General features: G+C 36.6%; 1 pseudogene; it reads left to right on the top strand.

Moving 5' to 3' along the window:
* Positions 1 to 1,650: 1,650 nt before the first annotated feature.
* On the top strand, positions 1,651 to 9,458 carry LOC123780807 (peroxiredoxin-2 pseudogene; annotated as a pseudogene).
* The last annotated feature ends 6,882 nt before the right edge of the window (positions 9,459 to 16,340 follow it).

The raw sequence follows: 16,340 nt of genomic DNA, 5'->3' as shown, positions 1-16,340 counted from the left end.
TTTAATTGAACTACAGCTGGCATATAATATTAGTTTCGGGTGTACAGTATAGTGATTAGACAATTATGTATATTACAAAATGCTCACCACGATAAGTGTAGTTACCCTCCCATCACCATACAAAGCGATTACAATATTATTATGTTCCTTGTACTGTACTTTTCATCCCCATGACTTACTTATTTTATTGGTCTTTGCTTTCTAATTATATAATACTCTACAGATTCTGGTGGACTCCGTCTTAGGCAACATCAAGCCTCCAAATCTTATATCTGCCAGAACTCTGATCACCCTCAAAGGCACATGGATCTGATAGAAGGGAATTTGTGAACTTCAAAATTTGAAGCTTTATAGATACAATGAGGGTCTTAGTAAACCAAGCGAGATACAGATTTACTTAGGAGATGAAAATTACAGAGACCATAAAGTAACACCTAGACCCACCCTCAGCAAAGCCAGTTGATAGAATCAAGCTGCTTCCAGATAAGATCACCTCGTTTAGTAGAACTCTTGATTGGAAGAGTTTTGATTTTTTTTTTTTCCCTGAGCTACCCTTTGCTTCTCCTCTATTTCCCTGACAACTATTTCAACTGTTTGCTGACATCCTAGCTAATGCTTATATAATGGACTATAGCAAATGTTGGTGTCTTCCAATTTCTACTTAGAGCAATATAAAAACCCAGCAGATAAATTATGGGTGAGGGAGACATTACATTTGTAAAAAGGTTTCACCACAGGACTTCTTAAATATTGTACTTCGCTAATGCAATTGAAATAATTCAATTAACTTTAAAAAAGACTTTCAGAAAGATAACCATATTTAGTTTTAGTTAATTCTTGTCACGTAGCTATTAGCACAGTGGTGATGTTTTGAAATGCCACTAAAACTGAAAGAGCTTTCCAAATCCTCTCAATGTTTATAATTTGTCAGAATTAGAAATTTCATGGAATTACTCAAAAATATTTATGGACTACTTACTGCATAGGCCCTGGCAGAATGAAAACATATATATATAGATACATACATACACACACACTGACATTAACATTCAGCTTCTTGTAAAGATATATATTTACTTTAATTTCATTTTTGAAAATAAGTATGAAAAATCCTTGAAAATCCACAGAACTGGGGATTTGTAAATGTGAAAATTTTTCAAGAAAAGTACAATGGGGATTTTAGGTATCTTAAGAAGAATAAATTAATGTTGATTTTTGGCAAAAAGTTTAGAGTAGATTATTAAATGTGTGTTTCTTATCAGTTAAGATTGTGTTTAACTGCAAGTAACAAAAATTGGACTACTAACAGCATTTTGTTTATTTTTGCAACAAGAAGTCTCAGTCTAGACGTTTATGGTGACTCAATGATGCCAAGTGATCTGGCTCCTTTTTTTTTTTTTTTAAGATTTTATTTATTTATTTGAGAGAGTGGGAGACAGAGAGCACAAGCAGGGGGAGTGGGAGAAGCAGGCTCCCAGCTGAGCAGGGAGTCCGACTAGGGGCTCACTCTGAGGACCCCGGGATCATGACCTGAGTGGAAGGCAGATGCTTAACTGACTGAGCCACCCAGATGCCACCGTCTCCTTCTGTCTCTCATCATTTGTAGTTTTCTTCCTCAGATTCCTTGGATTGCTACTCTACTAGGGCATGATGTCTACAAAAGATGTTTGTCAGCCAGGTGGGTCCCCTTTTATTCAATAACAAAAGCAGAAATAATCATCTGCTTGCATCTCAATAGCCAGGACAACATCACGAAAACACCTTCCGGATACAGGTTACTGTTTCTCAGCTAGTGATCACAATTGACCATTTCTAAATCTTTGCTGAGCTTCAGCCAAACTATAGTCAGGCTTCTCTCTTCTCCAGAGAATGTCAGCTTGCCCCTGTGCAAGCACTAAAACGCAGAACACTCCCGCCATCAGCTTAGGCTAAGTAGCTGACCAAGGCAACACATTCTCTGTCAAACCACGAAAGACGCAGTCTGCTCCTCTGTGTTCTTTGGCTAACTTTTACTACTTACTGCTTAGCCCTCCCTCTACAAGAAAACCTTTTTCTGTTTGATTTTGAGATGCTTCTAGATTTCTGAGATCAGTGAGTTCTTTTTAATGCTATAGTCTCTCTTCTAAATAAAGAAGTCTCTCCTTATCTAATCTGGATTTGCTTTTTATGACACTTTGCTTTCTGGGTTGGGTGAGTAAGGAGAAAGGGAGGTGGTAATGTTGGGTATTCAACTGGCCATGTGAAGTATCTGCCGAAGTTTCTTTCCTTTTTTTTAAGTGATTTTATTTCTTTATTTGTCAGAGAGAGAGAGAAAGAGAGTACAAGCAGGGGGAGCGGAAGGCGAAGGGAGAAGCGGGTTCCCAGCTGAGCCCGGGATCATGACCTGAGCCAAAGGCAGACACTTAAACAACTGAGCCACCCAGGTGTCCCTCTGCTGAAGTGTGTAAGCACTTAGCAGTGTTTCAGCAGAAGCTGGCCTATTTGCCACCATTGTTACGTAAAGAAATCATTTATTCATTGGAAAGAGGCTTGATCCAGACGATCGGAATGTTCCCCTCCAAATCCAGCTGAGTACTATGCTAAGCATGGTTTACACAAACCCACAAATCAGCTTTTGGGCAGAGATCATACCTAATTTTAATCAATTGGGAAAACATGGAGAAACAATAAAATTTAAATTGGATTTTAATCATGTGTAGAATTTATTTTTTTTTAATTTTTTAATTTTTTAAAAAGATTTTATTTATTTATTTGACAGAGATAGAGACAGCCAGCAAGAAAGGGAACAAGCAGGGGGAGTGGGAGAGGAAGAAGCAGACTCATAGTGGAGGAGCCTGATGTGGGGCTCGATCCCACAACGCCGGGATCACGCCCTGAGCCGAAGGCAGATGGTTAACCGCTGTGCCACCCAGGCGCCCCCCAATCATGTGTAGAATTTAAATAGTTGACACAATAGCAGTACATATTTGGGCAGGAAAATATTCAGGATTTATAATTCATTGCCATGAAGATGTCTGGATCTTCTATTTAACTATCAATGATTTCCCAAGCTCCCAGCTCTCATGAGGAGAACAACTAAATTCAAGGTTCCCATACATGCCAATATTTGACCCCACTATATATATTTTTTGGTTTAAAAAAATTGCTATTATTCCCATGTTAGTTTAGTCTAGTCTTGGTGAGAAGATAAAACTAATATGTGATTTTCTCTCCTCTTGGTTCAAGGAAGCAATGTGATAAAACTGTATCTTGAGCTCATCGGAAGTAATTTAAATCATCCAAAAGTGTCAAATATCTAATAATCGGAACTAGGATGAGAAAAATATCCTTCACTAATTCTCCTAGAAAAAATAATCCTGTTTTATAGATATGCTGAAAGGTGTTAATACAACTTTCAGACAGAAGATATGTATGATTTAGTGTCTTTGCAGAAATGAATGTAGTACTTATGAATAAAATCGATACTTAAAAAAAATACATTGGAAAAAACTTGAAAAATATTATTTTCCTCAAAACTTACCTCAATTTGCTTCATCAACACTTTTCAGTCACATTAACTTGTTCGATAGCTTCCTGAATGAGTGAAGAGTATCACAATTTTATCATATGCTTATCTTGAGACTCAATATAGACATAATCATTTTAATGAAAACAGGGGTAGAAAATCACTCTAGTAGTTTTTCTTTCAGATTTTAATCTTATCATACTACTTTTAATGTACTTTTGAATAGACTTTCATATTTCCTGGTTTCAGCAAATATTTTTAGGTGGACACTCTGTGGAACATTTCTGCCTTGGTTCTAGGAATAAAATACTTGGGTCAAACTTATAAAAAGCATTGGTAGGAAATTTATGTTATTAATTCATGTAGTAGAATATATTTTTCTCCTCAGAAACATCAAACTCCTTTTATTGATTTGTTTTTGTTTTGAAAAGTTAAAAAAAATGCAGGAAGGTACAATAAGTAATATAATAAATATCAGTGTGCCCGCCACCCAAAATGGGCCAAGATGGACCTGTTCTGCTTTCTGTATAAATATGAATCTGATCGATCTCTCCACTTATCCACCTTTGTGTACTTCAATATTTTATATTTTTTTCTTTGAATGTCTCACACAAGTTTCATTAAATTTACTCCTAAAAGCTACTAACGGTAGATATAATTTGCTTGCTACTGTGAATGCTTATGTCCTGCATAGCATTTTCTTTTTTTTTTTTTTTTTAAGATTTTATTTATTTATTTGACAGAGATAGAGACAGCCAGCAAAGGAGGGAACACAAGCAGGGGGAGTGGGAGAGGAAGAAGCAGGCTCATAGCGGAGGAGCCTGATGTGGGGCTCGATCCCATAACGCCAGGATCACGCCCTGAGCCGAAGGCAGACGCTTAACCGCTGTGCCACCCAGGCGCCCCTGCATAGCATTTTCTAATTCATCATTGCTTATTATAAGAATTCTAATGGTTTTAATATGTTGATTTTGTACCCAGAGAACTTACTAAACTCTCTATTTGATAAAAAGCTGTCTACGATTGTCTTGGATGTTCTATGTAAATAACACCTATTTTGTGACTTCTTTTTAAATTTGTATGCTTCATATTTATTTTTCTTGAGTTATAATACTGGTCAGGACATCCCATGCAATGTTCAATAACTGAATGATAATAAAATGCTTGTTGTTGCTTTTTTTAAGATTTTATTTATTTATCTGACAGAGAGTGAGACAGTGAGAAAGGGAACACAAACAAGGGGAGTGTGAAAGGGAGAAGCAGGCCTCCCGCTGAGCAGGGAGCCCGATGCGGGACTCGATCCCAGGACCCTGGAATCATGACCTGAGCTGAAGGCAGATGCTTAATGGCTGAGCCACCCGGCGTCCCTAAAATGCTTGTTTTATTTCTCACACCAGTAGGAAAGATTCTTACATTTTACTTTTAGAAATAATATTCCTATAGATTTTGGTAGCACTTTATCAGGTAAGGATGTTCCCATTGACTCCTAAATTGCTTTTTAAATAAACGGGTGCTGTATTTTTCAAACGATATTTTTCTGCACCTATTTTCTTCTCCATCATATGATCTTTGAGTTAATAGATCCGTGTTTTATATTGAATTGGTAATTTTTAAAAAATGCATTGTACCAACCTTGCATTCTTGGAATAAACATTTTTGGTATTTTTGACTTCTTTTTAAATACTATACTGGGTTGAATTTGATTTCTGTTTTCTTTTTATTTCTTCATGTTTTTTGAAAGGTGAGGTTTAACTATAATTTAATTTTTATACCATTGCCTAATTCCCGTATATTCTGTATTAGACTCATAAAATGAGTAAGGTAATGTTCCATAATTCTTTTTGTTTCTAAAATAATTTGGTAGTATAAGGATTACTAATAACTTTGCGTTATTTTTTTTTAAAGATTTTATTTATTTGAGAGAGAGAGAGAGAGCATGAGCAGGTGGGAAGGGCAGAGGGAGAGGGAGAAGCAGACTCCCTGCTGACCAGGGAGCCCGAAGCTGGGCTCGATCCCAGGATCCTGGGATCGATCCCAGGATCCTGGGATCATGACCTGAACTAAAAGCGGATGCTTAACTCACTGAGCCACCCAGGCCCCCATGGGTTCTAATAATTTTAACATCTAGTTAAACTTATGGGTGTAATGATCTGAATCTACTGCCTATTTTGGAGAAAGGCTTTTGGTTTTTTTCTCCCCCCTCCCCAACCAAGTCAGTTTTTTAATGGCTCCTTGTCTATTCAATTTTTCTACTTATTAAATCAATTTTAGTAATTTATTTTTTATATAAAATTTCCCATTTTATCTATCTTTTCAAACATTGGCATAAAGTTATTTGTAATATTCTCTTGTGATTAAAAAAAATCTCTAATGTTCTATTACTATTTTGTCCCCTGAAATTGCTAATACTATTTATTTTACCCTCTTTCTTTTTATTACTACTTTTTTTCCCCCTTAAGCTTGTTAGAGGAACCCATGCCTAAGCCTGTCACACATGCAATTTTCTATTAACAATAATTATTTCATGAATGGACATATGCCCTAATATACAGCAGTGATGAAGGGAGAGAAATTTTCTGGACCTCTTGGAAAATATGGACTTTCCCTGAAGAGATAGATACAAAAAGAGGTGGCCTGTTTCTTCCAAGCATTTTTGGGCACAGATTTGTGGCTCCAAACTGCTCTAATCCTATTCACACCTCCCAATAAGAAAAGGCGCAGAAACAGGACGAAACAGTCAAGCAAATATCCGGGAGATTTAACTTTAGCTATTAGATTAAATCAATAATCTTATCTCTGAACTCTCAGATAAATGAGTCAAAAAATTCCTTATTGTTTAAGTTATTTTGAAACAGGTTTTGCTTATTTAAATCCTAACTATTGCACCTCTAGTATTTCTTCCGCATATTTGTCTATATACCATAATGTGTATTCAGAATTTGGTCAGTAAATGTTTTCCATGGGAATGGAGAATGCCACCATTTTTCCTCCTCCCTAACTTCTTCATATTTAAAAGTTCTCCATCAGTGTCCCTCAAGGCCACTGGCTATTCTCCGTGCCCAGTGCCACCACTATGCGTGGCTATCGGCATCTCTAGTTTGGCCGATTGCAGACTCCCAGAACTAGACTGCTTGAGTAGTCACCCTCCTTCGTGTTATAAACTTCATAGCTAGACAAATTGTCCTAAACTGCAAACCTCCATTTGCCACTTTTTGCTTATAATCCTTTAAAGACTGAATTATCAGGGAATTAGGTTGCAAATAAGAGCAACCAACTGTGGCTAAGGCTATGTTACAGGCACAGTCTTCTCTGATTGACTGAGTTTGACCCCTTGTAGGACCCTAGCTCTCCAGGGTTTGTGGGAGGGAATATCTCTATGCCTTCCTTTTGGGAATTCTACCAAAAGGAAGGATGTTCATATAAGACACTGTCGGGGCACCTGGGTGGCTCAGTCCGCTAAGTGTCCAACTCCTGATTTTGGTTCAGGTCATGATCTCAGAATCATGTGATCGAGCCCTGCTTTGGGCTCTGCACTCCGCGGGGAGTCTGTTTGAGATTCTTTCCCTCTCCTTCTCTTGCTCACATGTGCTCTCTCTCTCTTTCAAATAAATCAATCAATCTTTAAGACATTGTCAAAATGACAAATGGAAACTAACAGTTGTCCAATTCTCCAATCCAAAGTGAACAACATGGCTTATAAAAGAAATACATTGAGCTGCCCATGTTTTTCTTTCTTTGGAAATATTCTTCTTCTTAATAACTCTCATTCATCCTCCAGTTCTCAGCCTAGAATCTCCTTCCTCCCCTGGAAGCTTTCCCATAGCCCTCATGTCCAGGTTGGGAGTCCTATGTTCTCACAGAACAAATTGTACTTAAAATGTCTTATTATTTTATATATAATTCTACATCTCCTTCACTGGACTTTATACCCTCCTCTATTTCTGCCTTGCACATAAAATCATGCATAATACAAGTAGACATTCGCCAAACATGTATTGAATAAATAAATAATGTATGTGCGAGCCTTCAGTGGAATGCCTGGAAAATAATATTCGGTAATGCCATCTTTCTTCCTTTTCTTTTTTTCCTTCCTAAGGTACAGTTGAAGTTGAAATCTGTTGCCAACATGAACTTAAACCCTGATGTACTGAAGGTGAACCTGGGGCAGGGTCTTTGACAGCCTTTAAAACTGACTGCTCTCTTTCTACAATAATTACTTCATCCCAGTAATGCCTCTTGGGATTGCATTTTTCCATCGAACCAGAAACAGTGGATGTGAGCTCTAGGGTACACCTTGGAAGCTTGATATTTTACATAGTATGGTAGCCTTTATCGTTTGGGATTAGAGTTGTTTCGTTGTGTGCTGGTGGAGGCGCATGCCCACTACATACAGTTCCTTGACTTTCCCATCTTGATCCCAACATGCCTTGCATGATAAATTTTTACATGCTGGTCGTTTTTCATCTTACTTGGTGATAATTTAAGTTTTTCACTTTGTCTATAAAAGATGTTAATTTGGGTATTTCCTGAGTCGAAAGCTATTATTTTCAAAATAGAACTTCACTCTATAACGTTGAGAGGCAGGCTATATGGTAAAAATGGCCTCATCTGTTTAGTCAGCCGATCTTTCTTTAATTTGCATATATTGGGTACCTACTAGGTTTTAGGCGCTGGAATGGGCACAAATAGTACTAGGCTATATCAGATTCAGCTCTTTCCTTGGGGAGACAGACACCTAAACCTTTCATTCTAAATCAAGCAAACTAAACAATGAATAAAATGGAAGCCCTGAGGAGAGGTATCCCTGGGTCAAGGCAAAGTGGCAACACTGTATCCTTGATAGCCAAAGAGTGATAAGGAATAACAGAGTCTAATTGAAACACTAAGTCTTTTGATGTTTCTTAAGTTCTCCAGTACGAAAGAGGTCAGCTGTGGAGAGTTAGTTAAAACAAACATCAGTTGTATTCTACCCATGGAAATCAGACTACAGTTGTGAAAGTTTTACTCAGAGGTATCTAGAAGACAAAATACATTTAAAATCATAGTAACTGTGGACGTAATTTCTAAAATAATTCAGTTATTATAGATACTACTTATGAGCCAATAGGCATTAAGTTGAGGAGTTATGCAAGTTTCCTGAGAATGACTCAAGATCCATGCTTGCCTTATTTAAAAAAGAAAATGGTATAAAAATAGAAAAGGATGGTTTGTGTTAATACATATACAGTGTTAACAAGAGAATGACTTGTAGGATAGGAAGCATCTTTTTCCTTTTTATAATTAAAGTAAAATGGGGCGCTGAAAGGCGTGTTCGCCTGTCTGCTGGTCCGCATGTCCCCCCCTTGCTCACGCCGCTCTGGCATGGCCTTGTGCAACACGCACAGGGAAAGCCCACCCCAGACTTGCAGCCACCTCTATAGTGGACGTAACCTTCGAGGAGGTGAAGCTTTCTGACCACAGAGCCAAATACTTCGGTCCTGTTTTCCTACCCACTGGACATCGCCTTTTGTCTGCCCCATGGACATCGCTTTCAGGGAATATGCTGAGGACTCTCACAAGCTAGGCTGGTAGCTGCTGGGGTCTCTGTCTACTCTCAGTTCGCCCACCTGGCTTGGATCAACACTCCCGAGAAGGAGGGAGGCTGGGACCCTCTGAACACGCCCCTGCTGGCTGGTGTAACCAGAAGCTTGTCCCAAGATTATGGAGTGCTGAAGGAAGATGAGGGCACTGCCTACAGGGACCTCTTCATTATCCATGGCAAGGGTGCCCTTCACCAGCTCACTGTCAATGATTTGCCAGTGGGTGCTCCATGCACACAGCTCTGCAGCTGGTCTGGGACTCCCAGTACACAGGTGCGCACGGGGAAATCCGTCCCACTGGATGCAAGCCAGGCAGCAACACAATCAAGCCCACTGTGCACGACCGCAAGGAATACTTCTCCAAACACAACTAGGCTGACAGGTGGAAAGCTTGGGTGCTAGGTCCCCACCTGTGCCCTTACCTGGATACCCCATGCTGGCCCAAGAAAGGCTACGCTGACCACTTCTATCCCTAACCCTGGAGGGCTAAGGGCAAGGCCTTCTCATTCTCCCAGGTGGAAGCTGGTGAATGGTGACCCCTTCTCTAGTAGCTGGGCACAAACCTAGAGGTGACCAATAAAAAAATTAGGACAGGCATGGTAGATACTTAGATAGATAGATAGACAGATAGATAGATAATGAACATGTAGAGTGATAATAGTTTCGGGTGTACAGTGTAACCGTTCAGCAATTCTTTACCTGTCTCAGTGCTCATCAAGATAAGTATACTCTTAATCCCCTTTATCTGTTCCACCCATCCCCCTACTCACTTTCCCTCTGGCAACCACCCGTTCTCATTATTTAGGAGACTATTTTCTTTTGTCTTTCTCTCTCTTTTTTTTGATTGATTGTTCATTTGTTTTTTTTCCCTTAAATTCCACATGAGTGAAATCATATGGATTTGTCTTTGATTTCACTTAGCATTAATAATAAATATATAATACATATACACACATACCACATCTTTATCCATTCGTCTATGGATGGACACTTGGGTGCCTTCCATATCTTGGTTATTGTAAATAATGCTGCAATAAACATAGGGGTGCATGTATGTTTTCAAATTAGTGTTTACATTTTCTTTGTGTAAGTACCCAGTAGTGGAATTACTGGATCACATGGTCATTCTATTCTTAATTTTTTGAGGAATCTCCATACTTTTTTCCATAGTGGCTGGGCCAATTTCCATTCCCACCAACAGTGCACAAGGGTTCTTTCTTTTCCACCTCTTTGCCAACACTTGCTATTTCTTGTCTTTTTGATTCTAGTGATTCTGACAGGTATACGGTGATCTTTCATTGTGGTTTTGATTTCCATTTCCCTGATGATGAATGATGTTGAGCATCTTTTCATGTATCTGTTGGTCATCTATATGTCTTCTTTGGAAAAATGTCTATTCAGGTCCTCCGCCCATTTTCTAGTTGAATTATTATTTTTGGTGTTGAGTTGTATAGTTCCTTATCTATTTTGAATATCAACCTCTTATCAGATATATCATTTCCAAACATCCCCTTTCAGTACGTTGCCTTTTTGTTTTATTGATGGTTTCCTTCACATAGAAATTAATTTTTATTAATTTTTTTAGAAAGCAATTTTTAAATTGTGCTTCAAGTATAGAATTTTAGTATATATAGAATTTAAACATTAAATATTCCAACTATGTAGTCAATATTTTATAACATTTCCATGAATGTTGCGGGAAACTGTATTATTTATCTGTAATTCTTCCTTCTTTCTCCTCCCTAGCAAGATTCATTGTGAGCGTAGTATACTTTCCTGTGTCATTGACTTCAGGGTTGCCATGTGACTTCACTTGGCAGTGGAATGAGGGTGCATTGAGAGTGTACCAGCTTTGAATTGAAGCCCCAAGAAACTTTAAATACTTTTGCTTACTTTTCTTGGATTTTCTTCCATCCAAAATGAAAAGCACTTGACCTGGGTATTTGGTGGAGTAGAATGAGAAACACATGGTCTTGAATATAATTTTCAGTGTGAAATAGAATTTTCCCAGCCAACCTATAGACCTATAAGCATGAAATAAGTGCTTGTTGTTTTAAACCATGGAAATTTGGAGATAGTTATACAACATATGTCAACAGAAACATGACAAATACAAATAGTTATCTCACTGCCTCTCAAATCTATATTTGCATGAGGATGATGAAAAGAAAGAAATTAAGCTGGTGCTTTCTCAGTGCTACATACTGTTTTAGATACATATCATAATCATCTTATTAATAGTATAGCCTAGTGATTAAAATTTCAGTTCATTACCCAGCTTCATCGCTTACTACCTGTGTGTCCTTGGGTAAGGTAACTTAATATTTCAGTGACTAGTTTCCCTGTTGATAAATAGAAAAATAATAACAGAATCTATCTCATTGGCTCTTTTATGTTTTATGTGAGATTTAACAGAAGGAAAAATAATTACTAGCTACATAATAATTATTCACCAAATGTTAGCTAGTATTATCATAACACTCTTCGTCATAGGCCAGTGAGGCAAGTTTTATTAAAGTTTTGAAGATTAAAAATTGAAGATTGGTAATAATAACTATTCTTGCATGGTTTTAAACTCAGGTTTACTTTATTATAAAGTCCATACTTACTGCGTGGACTTGTGAGTTAGAAATCTTTTTATCCTACAGATTCTACATTTAATAAAATCTCTTAAGGCTTTCTTTTTTATGTCAGGTTGCTTTTGGATAAGTGTAACTAATTACATCATTATACTTTAAAATATGTGGAAAAAACTAATTTAAAAATGAGGAATAATTTCTATGAGAAAATGTAAGAGGAAGAATATTTAATCTGAAGGGAAAAGGAGAAGGGGGAATGTAGATTCTCTTTCTGATTATATAAAGCATTTTAAGAAGCTTTTGTGTTTTTTTTCTTAAACACACAAAGGTAAAGAATGTCATAAACCCCAATATACTCATAACCCAATTTTAATAATTGTTAATATTTTCAAAACATTTTTATATTCAGAAGCTAATCACAAGACGTGGTAAGTTAATTCTACTTTTCTAGGAACATAAAAAAGTAACTGAGTTGTCTACTGCTATATAGCAAATTGCCCCAAACCTTAGTGGCTTAAAGCAATATTGTTATTATCTTAAAACTTCTCTGTTTCTAGAAACTGAGGACAGCTTTGCTGGGTGCCTCTGCTGAAGATTTCTCTTGATGTTTTAATCATGCTGTCAGTTGTGGTCTCATCCGAAGGCTCAAGTAGGATTTAGTTCTAAGCTCAGTAATATAGTTGGTAAGATTCATTTCCTCACAGGATTTAATTTTTGATGGCTTGTTGGTAGGAGAATCCCTTGATTGCTGTTGGCAGAATTTAGATCCTTAACATTTATTGGCCAGAGACCTTCTTCATTTCCTTTCTATGTGTTGCTCCATAGGGCAGCTCACAATGTGGCAAATGGCTTCTCTTAGAACAAATGAGTGCAAAAGCAAGAGAGAACAAGCAGCCAAACGGAGCCCATAGTCTTTTCTACAACCTAATCTCAGAAATGACATTCTGATCAATTTCCCTATATTCTCTTTGTTAGAAGTAAGTCATTTAAGTCTAGCCCACACTCAAGGGACACAAAGGTGTGAATACCAGGAAGTGGGATGTTGGCAGCCATCTTGGAGGCTGCCTTCCACAGGTTAGGTATAACTTTAAAGCAGAAGATGCCCCAAACACCAACTCTATAAATACAGGAAATGGAAATTAATGAAAATTCTTCTCTGACTTATACAACAGCTGTGTGTTTGGCAGGTGGCAACAGAACTTTGGGCCTGGTTGGGGAATCCACATTCACAAAGCTCTTTATGAAGATATTATTATTTATCTGAAATCAATTAGACCAGTGTTTTTCTAGTAGGGATCCTTGAAATCCTTGGATGTCGAGAAATACTTTCGGAATTCTCTGCTTTTATAAACATGAGGCTAGTACTATGGTTTATAAAATCTATCCTTCCTTTTAAGCAGTTGAATCTTAAAAAACAAATTTGTTAAATGAATCAATGAGTGAGTGAATAAGTGAATTAATAAAACTCATTTTCCTGTTAGGCATGCTAAGTGATGGATATCATTTAGGATTCTTAACTCTGACATTAATTATCTGAAGAAGGAGGTTCTTGAATGAAAACAAATTCTAGTTACTATGTACTTTCTTACAAATTTTCCATGGACTACAATATCTAGTAACTGACATTTTATTTAAAATTTTTTTGTAAAATAAACACTAATATTCTATTTGCATTCATATAAGTTCTCCTTAAAATTATATTGAGATTTTGGTTGCATTTGAAAGACACAAAGATTTTCTAAGAATTGTGAATGGATAAGTTTTGCATCCAGGCCTCAGTTACGTTCTCCCAGTGATTGATGACATTGTGGAGCTAGATTTTTACTTTCCTGTGCAAAATCAATTTTTCAACTAGAGTAACCTGCAACTGTAATGAGTTTGGAAAAAATCTTTCTGGTTTCATGCTGAGATTCCATCAGCTGCATTTAGAGATTGCTATACACACAGATGCATGGTACCGGTGGGACGCTGTTTTTCTGTAGTTGCCCCAAACCATTCAGAGGCATAAAGTTTGAATGAGTGTCCTAAAAGTACAGCCTTTGGAGAGCCCTAAAAGTCTGGAACAAATACTGTAGTGTCAATTAATGTAGTTGTCTTCAAATCTATAATCTTATTACTCCTGAGTAAATGTTTTACTTGGGGAACTTCCAGAAATAATAGGTTTCTGGTACCCAGTGAATTCTCCAACTAAAATGTCTCTAAAATGTCTATGTCGAGAGGAAGCTAATACTTCATTGTTTTTTGGAAGTTCAACAATGCCAAAACAAAATATATGTATTATATTTCATAAACTAAGTGGAAATTAGTGTTAAATTTTATTTGAAAGTTACAACATTTTAGCAGTAATAATTTATTCATATTGCCATATACTCTGGTGTGAATTTATTCATTTAAAAGAAATATGAAGTGGAGTCAATCAAAGATTTTACTAGTGGCATTAATAGTAACACTTATAATTCCCATGAAAGAAAATTTACTAAGTAAAAGCTCAAATCTCTGTAGTTACAATAAATCATCTTAAATTTTTTCACCTCTTTTCAAGACTGACTCTCTTTAGTTCCTCCCCACTTCACTAATATGTGTTTAAAAGCAAAATAATTTATTTGATCAATTGATCCCCTTCTTCACATAATGACAATGGTTCCACTAATTTTTTCCACAAAAGTTCTTGATATCACCAGTGTTCTCCATCCCATATATTCACAGATTTAGAAAGTTTAAAAAATTGTTCTGAAGATGGCAAAAGGGAAGTCAATTTAGTATATCTTGGGGGTGAAAGTAAGTCTAGTACAAAGCATGCAACAAAAAGGAAAACTTGTGAAGAAATAATGTTAAAATATCCAGAGGTGCGAGCAGAGGGAGAATGGTATATGACCTTGCATTATCTCTCCAATTGTAGCACGGCTGCGCAAAATGCCTTCGAGATTTCCCACTGGATACGACTCCATCATATTACCTATTAGCGTGGTGACAGGCTTTCTACTTATGCTGCCCTTGTGAGAAACCCCCTAGAGTATTAAATTCAGTCCTGGACAACACAATACTAGAGAAATGGAAAGACCGAAGGGGGTTTTAAGAAAACAACACATTGTAGGAAATATCATAGGATCATAGGGCTGAGAGGGACCCAGAAAGGTCATCTAATCTCTCAGCCTGCCTCTGGGCACGATTGCATTTAAACGACTGAGTCTCATTTGAGAAAGAAAATTGTACATTTCTACTGTTTTAGCACTTCAGATGTGTATTTGGGACATTTAGCCCAGGCTCATCAGACTTTTTTTTCTGTTAAACATTTAGAAAATTTGCAGTGCACAAATTTTAGTTTTAAAGCTCCATAAATTTTTATAATGAAAACATTGATGGGATTACAAACCAAAACATGCAACATTCTCAGCATTCCGGAAACCTCTGTCAATCCACTTCAAGTCAATATTTCCCCCTACAAACACACTGAAAGTAACCAGCGTTTTATTTCTATTCCTATCAATTAGTTTTCCTATTTTTGAACTTCATGTAAATATTATTATATATGTTGGTCTTTGTTTCTGGGCTGTTGTATTCAACATTATATAATTCTGCCTTGAATAAAGGAATTTGCTTTTTTGTTGTTGCCGTTCTACGACATTCTGTTATATGAATATAGCACAATTTATGTATCCACCCTAGTGTTGATAAATATTTTTCCCATTTTGTCTATTATGAATAGAGTTGTTTCGAGCATTCCTGTATATGTCATTTGGTGCAACTGTGTATGTGTTTCTATTGGGGAATAAGCAGGAGTGGGATTGCTAGATCCCAGATTATGTGTATGATTAACTTTAGCAGTATCACCAAACTCTTTCTCAATTTATACTTTCATTATCAGTGCATAAGAATTCCTGTTCTTTCATAGTCTTACCACTACTTGGCAATGTAAGTTATTCCTAAATCATAATCATTTTGGTAGTATGTATTGATATCTCATTGAGGCTCTAACCTGTGCTGTCTTGATAACTAATGAAGTTGAGTAACTTTTCATATCCTTATTGGATATTTTGCTATTCTCTTTAAAAATACCTATTTATGACTTCTGCCATTTCCAATTGTGCATTTTAAAATTATATATGTACACACACACGTATCTTTTTAGATTTGAGGGGTTTTTTTGATTCAGGGCATCCAAATTTGCCCTGGTGGTTACTCCACGATAGCTAATCTAAAAAAGAAGGAAAAACAGAATGTAGGATTTCATGAGGACGTATTTATAAGGAAGGCCTGAAATTGATGTATATCACTTCTATGCACATTTTATTGGTCAAAATTTAATTTAGCTACAGGAGTTCCATTAGTTACAAGAAAATGTAATCTTATTGATTAATCTTGATATAGAGACTATAAGTTGTCTGAGACCCTAGTCAGACTCTGACACATAATAAAAAATATTCTATAGACAAATTTGTAGCAAGCCATGTATCTCAGAATCATGGTTAAATCAACCTAACTTGCTAACATATGTTTGGCTTGTCTCTACTGGAATCCAAAACCATGTCCGTGGCTACCATTCATTGCTGATTTTAATCATATGGAATAGATATTTTTAATGAATTCATCTCATCTAGCGTTTTGTCATATTGAATTCATTCCATATAAATTCCTGTTATATTGATTTCTCAGTATTTTATAGAATCCCAGAGTTAA

The sequence above is a fragment of the Ursus americanus genome, chromosome 17, assembly GCF_024610735.1.
Source record: "Ursus americanus isolate L20-20 chromosome 17, mUrsAme1.1.p, whole genome shotgun sequence".
Lineage (NCBI taxonomy): Eukaryota > Metazoa > Chordata > Mammalia > Carnivora > Ursidae > Ursus > Ursus americanus.
Note: the sequence above shows the minus strand (reverse complement) of the source record. Positions and strands in the feature narration are given on the sequence as shown.